This window comes from Tupaia chinensis, unplaced genomic scaffold (assembly GCF_000334495.1).
Source record: "Tupaia chinensis unplaced genomic scaffold, TupChi_1.0 Scaffold000165_1, whole genome shotgun sequence".
In the NCBI taxonomy this organism is placed as follows: Eukaryota; Metazoa; Chordata; class Mammalia; order Scandentia; family Tupaiidae; genus Tupaia; species Tupaia belangeri.
This window is the reverse complement of record NW_006159639.1, coordinates 13702-22416: the sequence shown is the minus strand read 5'-3', so window position 1 is coordinate 22416 and position 8715 is coordinate 13702. Positions and strand designations below refer to the sequence as shown.

At 43.3% G+C, this 8715-nt stretch overlaps 1 long non-coding RNA gene across 1 annotated transcript; it reads left to right on the top strand.

The window, feature by feature from the left end:
- The first annotated feature begins 3038 nt into the window (after positions 1 to 3038).
- Positions 3039 to 7831, top strand: LOC114007406 (uncharacterized). The gene is made up of 2 exons (XR_003549036.1): positions 3039 to 3994; positions 7615 to 7831. It is a non-coding gene; the product is annotated as an uncharacterized LOC114007406 (long non-coding RNA).
- Positions 7832 to 8715: the final 884 nt, after the last annotated feature.

Below are 8715 nucleotides of genomic sequence, written 5' to 3'. Positions count from 1 at the left end.
TTTTTTTAAAAAGAGATTTTTGCTATAGGGCTCGTGTACTCGCCGGACAGACATACAAAGACAGAGAGACAGTAAATGAGAAATCACCCCCCGGGGAGATCACCATGCCACTATCCTTTCTCCTCCATTATCCTCTCAGGATCTTGGGCATGTATACACACTTGCCCAGTGTGAGTTTTAAGCCACTGGGTCAAGAACTCAAACCATGGTCAACTATGTGGGAGACCAGTGATGTAGCCATTATGCCATCTGCTGGTCCCCAGAGCCAGTTTTTCTTTTTCTTTTTTTTTTTTGGAGAGATTTTTTTGCTATAGGGCGTGTGCGTTTGCCAGAAAGACAGAGACAGAGAGCGAGAAATCATCCCCCAGGAGGGATAGCCACGTCACAATCCCTTCTCCTCCATTCTCCTCTATGGATCTTGGGCATGCACGCACACGTGCCCGGTGTGAGTTTAAGCCACCAGGTCCGGGCCTTGAACCCCAATCGACTACGTGAGAGTCCAGCGACATAACCATTATGCTAAATGCTGGTCCCCAGAGCCAGTTTTTCTAATACTCCCTTCCTAACTCCCAAAATCCTAATGCAATTTTATTGGAATTTATAATTATTTGATAATTTTTAGTTATGAAACTTCTTATTTAGGAATATAGTACTTCTGTCCATTTATTAGATCTTCATTCTTTTTAAAAATTATTATTGGTCCAGCAGTTGGCATAATGGCTATGTTGCTGGACTCCCATGTAGTCGACTATGGTTCGAGTCCCGGACCCAGTGAAAAAAAAAAAAAAAAAAAAAATGAGATTGGATAATGAAAAAAACTCAATTAAAAAAAAAAAGAAAAGAGAGGAGACCAGCAGGTGGCGTGGTGGTTAAGGCGCTGGACACTCCCACATGGCTGACTGCGGTTCAAGTCCCGTATCTGGCAGCTTGCTTTCCCACTTTCCCTCTGCTCTCTCTCTCTCTCTGTCTGTCTCTGGTCAAATTAAAATAAATGAATGAATAAATAAAAATTGAATAAATAATTATTTAAAACAAAAGAAAAGAAAAGAGGGACCAGTAGTTAGCATGATAGCTATGTTGCTGGACTCCCATGTAGTGTACCGCAGTTCAAGTCCCAGACCTGGTGGCTTAAACTCACGCCAGGTGCGTGTGCGTGCGTGCCCAAGATCCCGAGAGGAGAATGGAGGAGAAGGGATTGTGGCATGGCCATCCCCCCAGGGGGTGATTTTTCGCTTTCTGTCTCTATGTCTCTCTCTGTCTTTCTGGCGAGCATATGCACCCTATACCGAAAACCTCTCCCCACAAAAAGAAAATTTGCCACAGATGCTTCCTAGAGGGAAAAGAGAGAAAGTGAGAAAGCATCCCCTCCAAGAAAGTGATCACACCCCTTCTCCATCTCTCCCTCCTTTCAAGATTTTGTCCACACAGATGCCTTCAGTGTGTTTTTCAAGCCACTGGGTCCAGTGCTTAAACTGTAGTCAGCCATGTAAGATCCAGCCATCTTAATTAACTACCATTCTACATAGCTGGCCCAATTATGTTAATTTTTTTCCTGTCCTACTAGAGATATATTGTTATTACCATCCTTAGTTTTGCTATGTGGCGTGTGCACTTGATGGAAAAGAGAAAAGAGAGAAAGTGAGAAATCACGCCCAGGGGGATGGCCACGCCACATTCCCCTTTCCATTCTTAGGATTTTGGACACGCATGCACATGTGCCTGGTATAATTATTTTTTTTTTTTTGAGAGATTTTTACTATAGGGCGCGTGCGCTCGCCAGACAGACAGAGAGAGACATAGAGACAGAAAGCAAGAAATCACCCCCCAGGGGGGATGGTCACGCCGCAATCCCTTCTCCTCCATTCTCCTCTCGGGATCTTGGGCACGCACGCACACGCGCCCAGCTTGAGTTTTAAGCCACCAGGTCCGGGACGCGAACCGCGGTCGACTACGTGAGAGTCCAGCGACATAGCCATTACGCTAACTGCTGGTTCCCCCTGGTATAATTATTAAGCTACCACATCCAGAACTTGAACCTCAAAATCAGCCATGTGGGATCCAACTGCCTTAACTACCATGCCACTGGTTGGCCCCGAGATATTTGTATTTGTGTTGTGTGTGTGTGTGTGTGTGTGTGTGTGTGTGTGTTTGTAGCATGCTATATGCAGTGTTCTAAACTCTGGTTTTTTTGTTAAGTCTTGTCAACAATCATTTCTTTGTAGGTAATCTGTTTTTCTTTGGCTTTTTATCCTGTTACTTTTTTTTTTTTTGAGAGGTTTTTGCTATAGGGCGCGTGCGCTCGCCAGACAGAGAGAGACATAGAGACAGAAAGCTAGAAATCACCCCCCAGGGGGGATGGTCATGCCGCAATCCCTTCTCCATTCTCCTCTCGGGATCTTGGGCACACACACACACACACGTGCCCGGTGTGAGTTCTAAACCGCCAGGCCCGGGACATGAACCACGGTCGACTACGTGGGAGTCCAGCCATTACGCTAACTGCTCATTCCCCCATTACTTTCTATTATGGAAAATTTTGAACATAAAAGTAAGAGAATAGTGTAGTAAATTCTCTTGTTACTTGTCACCTAGCTTCAGTGGTTATTAACTCATGGCCAGTCTTACTCATTCATGTTATCTGTTTTCTGTTCCCTGACTTCTAATTAGATATCACTTAAAGCATGGAACTTTTAAATCTTAGGTTGTAGGCCACCAAGGATCAGATGACCTCAGAACAAAGGTCTGTTCCAGTATTTATCCCAGGGGAATTGTTCTTCATTGTTTCTTCTATTTTCTTTCTTTTTTTTTTTTTTGGAGAGGTTTTTGCTATAGGACACGTGTGCTCACCAGAAAGACAGAGAGACAGAGAGAGACAGAGAGACAGAAAGTGAGAATTCACCCCCCCAGGGACGATGGCCATGCTGCAATGCCTTTTCCTCCATTCTCCTCCCAGGATCTTGGGTATGCATGCACACAAGCCTGGCATGAGTTTAAGCCACCGGGTCCGGGACTCGAACCGTGGTTGACTACATGGGAGTCCAGCTACATAGCCATTATGCTAACTGCTGTTCCCTGTTTCCTCTGTTTTCTATACTTCACTGCCAGTGCACCATGTATGTGTATAGGTTCATATTTATTGATATATGCAATATGATAGAATTTATAGGGAATATGTTCCAAGACCCCAAGTTGATGTCTGAAATCTTGGTTAGTACTGAACCCTAAAGACACTGTTTTTGTTTGTTTGTTTGTTTGTTTGTTTGTTTTTAATCTGATAACTGATATGGCTTCTAAGTCAGCAGTCCTCAACCTTTTTGGCACCAGGGACCGGTTTTCTGGAAGACGACTTTTCCATGGACCAAGGCAGGGGGAATGGTTTCAGGATGATTCAAGCACATTGAGTTTATTGTGCATTTTATTTCTATTTTTATTACATTAATATACAATGGAATAATTGTATGATTCACCATAATGCAGAATCAGTGGGATTCCTGAGCTTGTTTTCCTGCAACTCGGCAGTCCCATGTGGGAGCTCCTATGAGAATTTAATGCTGCCTCTGATCTGACGGGAGGCACGGCTCAGGTGGCGATGTGAGCAATGAGGAGCAGCTGAAAATACAGATGAAGCTTTGCTTGCTTGCCTACTGCTCACCTCAGTCCACGGACTGGTAGCAACCCAGTCCATGGCCTGGGTGTTGGGGACACCTGTACTAAGTGGCTAATGGGCAGGTAGAGTATATAGCATGGCTACACTGGACCAAAGGAAGATTCATGTCCCAAGTAGGATGGCAAAATGTTTCATCATGCTACCCAGAATGGTGTGCAACTTATATCTTAACAATTATTTATTTTTGGAACTTTTCATTTACTATTTTCAAACTAGGGTTCACCATGGGTAATGAAAACTGGAGAAAGCAAAGCCGTGGATGAGAAGGAATTGCTGCATATACACATTTAGAAATATATCCTGAAATTCATTCCGTATCACCGTATGGTATACCTCATTCCTCTTCATTTATCATTTCTGTTTAATTGCCGGAATGTGCACGTCTTCAGCAAATACAGAGAGAGGGAGAAAGCATCCCCATAGTGGGATGTGGTCACACTACAACCCCTTCTCCATTTCTCCATTCTGTTGGGATTGAGGTACTCACATACATGTCTTGAGCATGTTTTTCAACCTGCTGGGGCCAAAATTTGAATCATGGTCAGCCTAGGGCATGGGGCCAGCCTTTCTTTTCATTTATTTAGATAAAACTTAACATATGGTAAAATGTACAAATCTTTTTAAAAATTATTTTACTTTATTTATTTATTTAAATTTGACCAGAGAGGGACAGAGCAAGTGAGAGAGAGAGAAAGTGAGACAGCAAGCCGCCAGGTCCGCAACTTGAACTGCAGTCGGCCGCATATTGCACTACTCAAGAGAAGCTGGATCCCACATGGCAAGCATCCTTTGACTCCTTGGCCCAGTCAGCCTGAAACATACCAGGCATGTGCACAAGTGCTGAGATTCTACGGGTTGAAGGACTGAAGGAAGAGTGTCCTCATGTGGCCAGACCCTGTGGAGAGTGCTTATTTCTCTCTCTGTCTCGCTCAGGTGTGTGTGCACACCGTCATCAATAAAGAAGAAAAGGAAGGCTGGTTCCATGCGCTCCCTCTTAGGCATTAACCATTCCCAAGATTAATCATATTCTGGCATCTATAATCTTTTAAGAATAATTTTGGGGACCAGTAGATGGTATAATGGTTAATATCGCTGGACTCCCATGTAATCAACCATGGTTCGAATCCCAGACCTGGTGGCTTAATCTCACGCCGGGCGCCTGTGTGTGTGCATGCCCAAGATCCCGAGAGGAGAAGGGAGGTCCAGGACTCGAACCGTGGTCAGCCATGTGGGAGTCCAGCATCCTTAACCACCATGCCACCTGCTGGCCCCTACCTATATTTGAAATTTATATAAGTATAATCATACATAGCATGTGCTCTTCAACACTGAATATGAACTTGATTTATATTGTTGAATATATCAGTAGTATTTTCTTTTACATTACTGTCTAGAATTCTATCCTTTATTTTTTTTTTTTGAGAGCTTTTTGCTATAGGGCGTGTGCGCTCACCAGACAGACAAAAAGAGACAGAGAGACAGAAAGCAAGAAATCACCCTCCAGGGGGTGATGGCCACGCCGCAGTCCCTTCTCCTCCATCCTCCTCCCGGGATCTTGGGCACACACGCACACACGCCTGGCGTGAGTTTTAAGCCACCGCAGGACGCAAACCGCAGTCAACTACATGGGAGTCCAACCACATAGCCATTACACTAACTGCTGGTCCTTATCCTATTTTTTTTAGGCTTTTGCCGTAAAGATGAGTGCGCTTGCCAGAGAGAGAAGGAGGAAAAGTGAGAAGTCACCCTTCACACTGCAGTCTCTTCTCCATTCTTCTCCTAGGATTTTGGGCCCAAATGCACATGTACCCAATGTGATTTTTTTTTTTTTGGAGAGAATTTTGCTATAGAGCATGTGCACTCACCAGAAAGACAGAGATACGGAAGCAAGAAATCACCCCGCAGGGGGGATGGCCATGCCACAATCCATTCTCCTCCATTCTCCTCTAGGGATTTTGGGTACGTACACATACGTGCCTGATATGAGTTTAAGCCACCTGGTCAACTACATGGGAGTCCAGAGACATAACCATTATGTCAGCTGATGGTCCCCCCAATGTGATTTTCAAGCAGCCAGATCAAGGACTCGAACTGCAGTCAGCCATATGGGAGTCCATCAACTTAACCACCATGCCACCTGCTGGTCTGCCCTATTCTTAAAATTAACTTCCAATTTGGGCCAGCAAGAATGCTAGTGATTTCTTCTAAATAGGATATAAAACTTGTTTTAAATTACTCATCCTTGGTCCTGCCTGCCAAGAACTCAAATGTCATATAGCAGCCCTCCTAGATATGTTGGCAGGTAGGTATGAGATCTCTGAATAGGTGACATAGATATAATATGGCAGCTGGTAATGGTGGATGAATTTACACTTCTATGGCCAGGGCTTCTTTTTAAAAGCAAAAAGAAAAGCAAGTAGTGTCTTCCTACATATTTCCAAATACGCGTGCAGAAGGAAGGATGTTTGTGCTTCAGCTTTGTTTTTGCTCACTAATACAGTCAAGCAAGAGTTTGTTTCCAAGTGACCTATTGAGCGATGTAAGCATTTTTGTTTATTTCAAATAAAATACAGTATTTGTCATACTATCCATTTATACTACACTCTGTATCAGGTAACCAATAGAAATATACCTATTTTGTTTTGTTCTTAAAATTAATAAAAACAAAAAGACAGTCTCCTGGAACCAGCAGTTAGCGTAATGGCTATGTCACTGGACTCCCATGTGGCCGACCGCGTTGTGAGTCCTGGACTCGGTGGCTCAAACTCACACCGGGCGCATGTGTGTGCATGCCCAAGATTCTGAGAAAAGAATGGAGGAGAAGGGATTGTGGCATGGCCATCCCCCTTGGGGGTGATTTCTCACTTTCTATCTCTCTGTCTCTCTCTGGCAAGTGCACACGCCCTATAGCAAAAAACTTCTCAGAAAAAAAGGTCTCCTTGAACATAGCCCTATAGCAAAAAACTTCTCAGAAAAAAAAGTCTCCTTGAACCTGCATATTTGTGTACATGTGTCAATATAGCTGTAGGATAAATTACTAGAAGTATATGGGGCAGGCAGGCAGCATGGTGGTTAAGGTGCTGGACACCCACATGGCCAACCATATAACAGGGGCCAGCAGGTGCCACAGTGGTTAAGGGCACTAGACTCCCACATGGCTGTCCACGGTTCACGTCCTGGACCTGGCGGCTTACTTTCTCACTTTCCCTCTCTCTCTCTCTCTCACTCTGTCCCTCTCTGGTCAAATTAAAATAAATAAAGTTAAATGAAATAATTTAAAAAAAAATAACAAATGCAATTAAATACATACATTATTATTTTGAAAAAAATTACTAGCTGTGTAGTTGCTGGATTAAAGTATATGGTGGTCTGGGCCAGCGGATAGCATGGTAGCTAAGATGCTGGATCCCACATGGCCCACTCCACAGTTTGAGTCCCGGACCCAGCAGTTTGAGAATCATGCAGGGGCACGTGTGCACATGTGCTCAAAATCATGAGAGGAGGATGAAGGAGAAGGGATTGTGGCGTGTCTATCCCCACTGGGGGGTGATTTCTCACTTTCCTTCCCTGTATGTCTCTATCTGGCGATCACATATACCCTATGTCAATAAATAGATAGTATGCGGTGGTCAGTGTGATTTCCTACCCAACATTCATTCTGTATCTTCACTATTTCACACTCGGTTTCTAGAGAAGTGCACCAAGGGTATAACCTGTTCAGGGTAAGTCCGTCTACTGTGTTCCAGCCATTGGTACAGGCAGCCCAGGTTTAGCCAATCAATGCATTGTCCTGGTCAAGGGGATTGTTCAGGAATGGACTAGTGATCCGATTTGAGTGAGTGAAATGTTACAGGTTATTTACTGCAAGACTTGGAGGAAGAGGTATTTTGTGAGTTTGTTTTTGTTCTCCTGAAAGAGATACTAACTTTGTCTCATTTTTTGGACAGTGTGATGTGGCTGATGTGAAGCCCTCAAGTGCTGCAGCTGTTTTACTACCAAGAACGTCAAATTTAGGATGAAGCTCATACTTTGGAAGGTCAGACTAACAGACGGAAGGAAATCTGGTCCTTGATACTGTCTACAGAATCAAACCAACTGCAAACTCTGCTCATCTCTTAAATTCACAATTGTGTGAGCCAATAAATCCTTTTTATTGTTTAAGCCTATTGGAGTTCGATTTTCTATAAATCAATCAACCAGGGAACCAGTAGTGGCGCGGTGGTTAAGGCACTGGACACTCCCGCATGGCCAACCATGTTTGCTTTCTCTCTCTCTTGTCAAATTCAAATACATGAATGAATAAATAAAATTAAATAATTTTTTAAATACATAAATAAATCAACCAATCAGTCAATGGGTATTAATACCTTTAATTTGTGGATAAGTTCTCCAAAATCTATCCCAACTGTTTAAACCTATTGGAGTTGGGTTTTCAAGAAAAAGAAAAAAAAGGGGACCAGCAGTTAGCGTAATGGCTATGTAGCTGGACTCCCACGTAGTTGACCGCGGTTCGAGTCCCGGACCCTGTGGCTTAAACTCACACCGGGCGCATGGGCATGCGTGCCCAAGATCCGGAGAGGAGAATGGAGGAGAAGGGATTGTGGCGTGGCCATACCCCCTGGGGGGTGATTTCTCATTTTCTGTCTCTCTGTCTCTCTCTGTCTTTCTGGCGAGCGTACACGCCCTATAGCAAAAACCTCTTAAAAAAAAAAAAAGATCATATTGTCAGGTAAGATCATATCATCTATAAACAGATAATTTTGCTTCTTTTCCAGAACAGTTGACTTTCATTTCCTTTTCTTGTGTAATTGGTAGCTAGAACTTCTACTATTATGTTGCGTAGAAATGATAAAGGCAGATGTTCCTAATTTAGGGGGTAGAGTTTGTGCTCTTGTATATGTAAGCTGGATTTTTTCATATATGGCCTTTTTATTGTGTTAAGAAAGTTCCTTTCTATTTCTTTCTATTGAGCATTTTTTAAAAGAATTATTTTATCTTTATTTATTTATTTTAATTTGACCAGAGAGGGACAGAATGAGAGAGAGAGA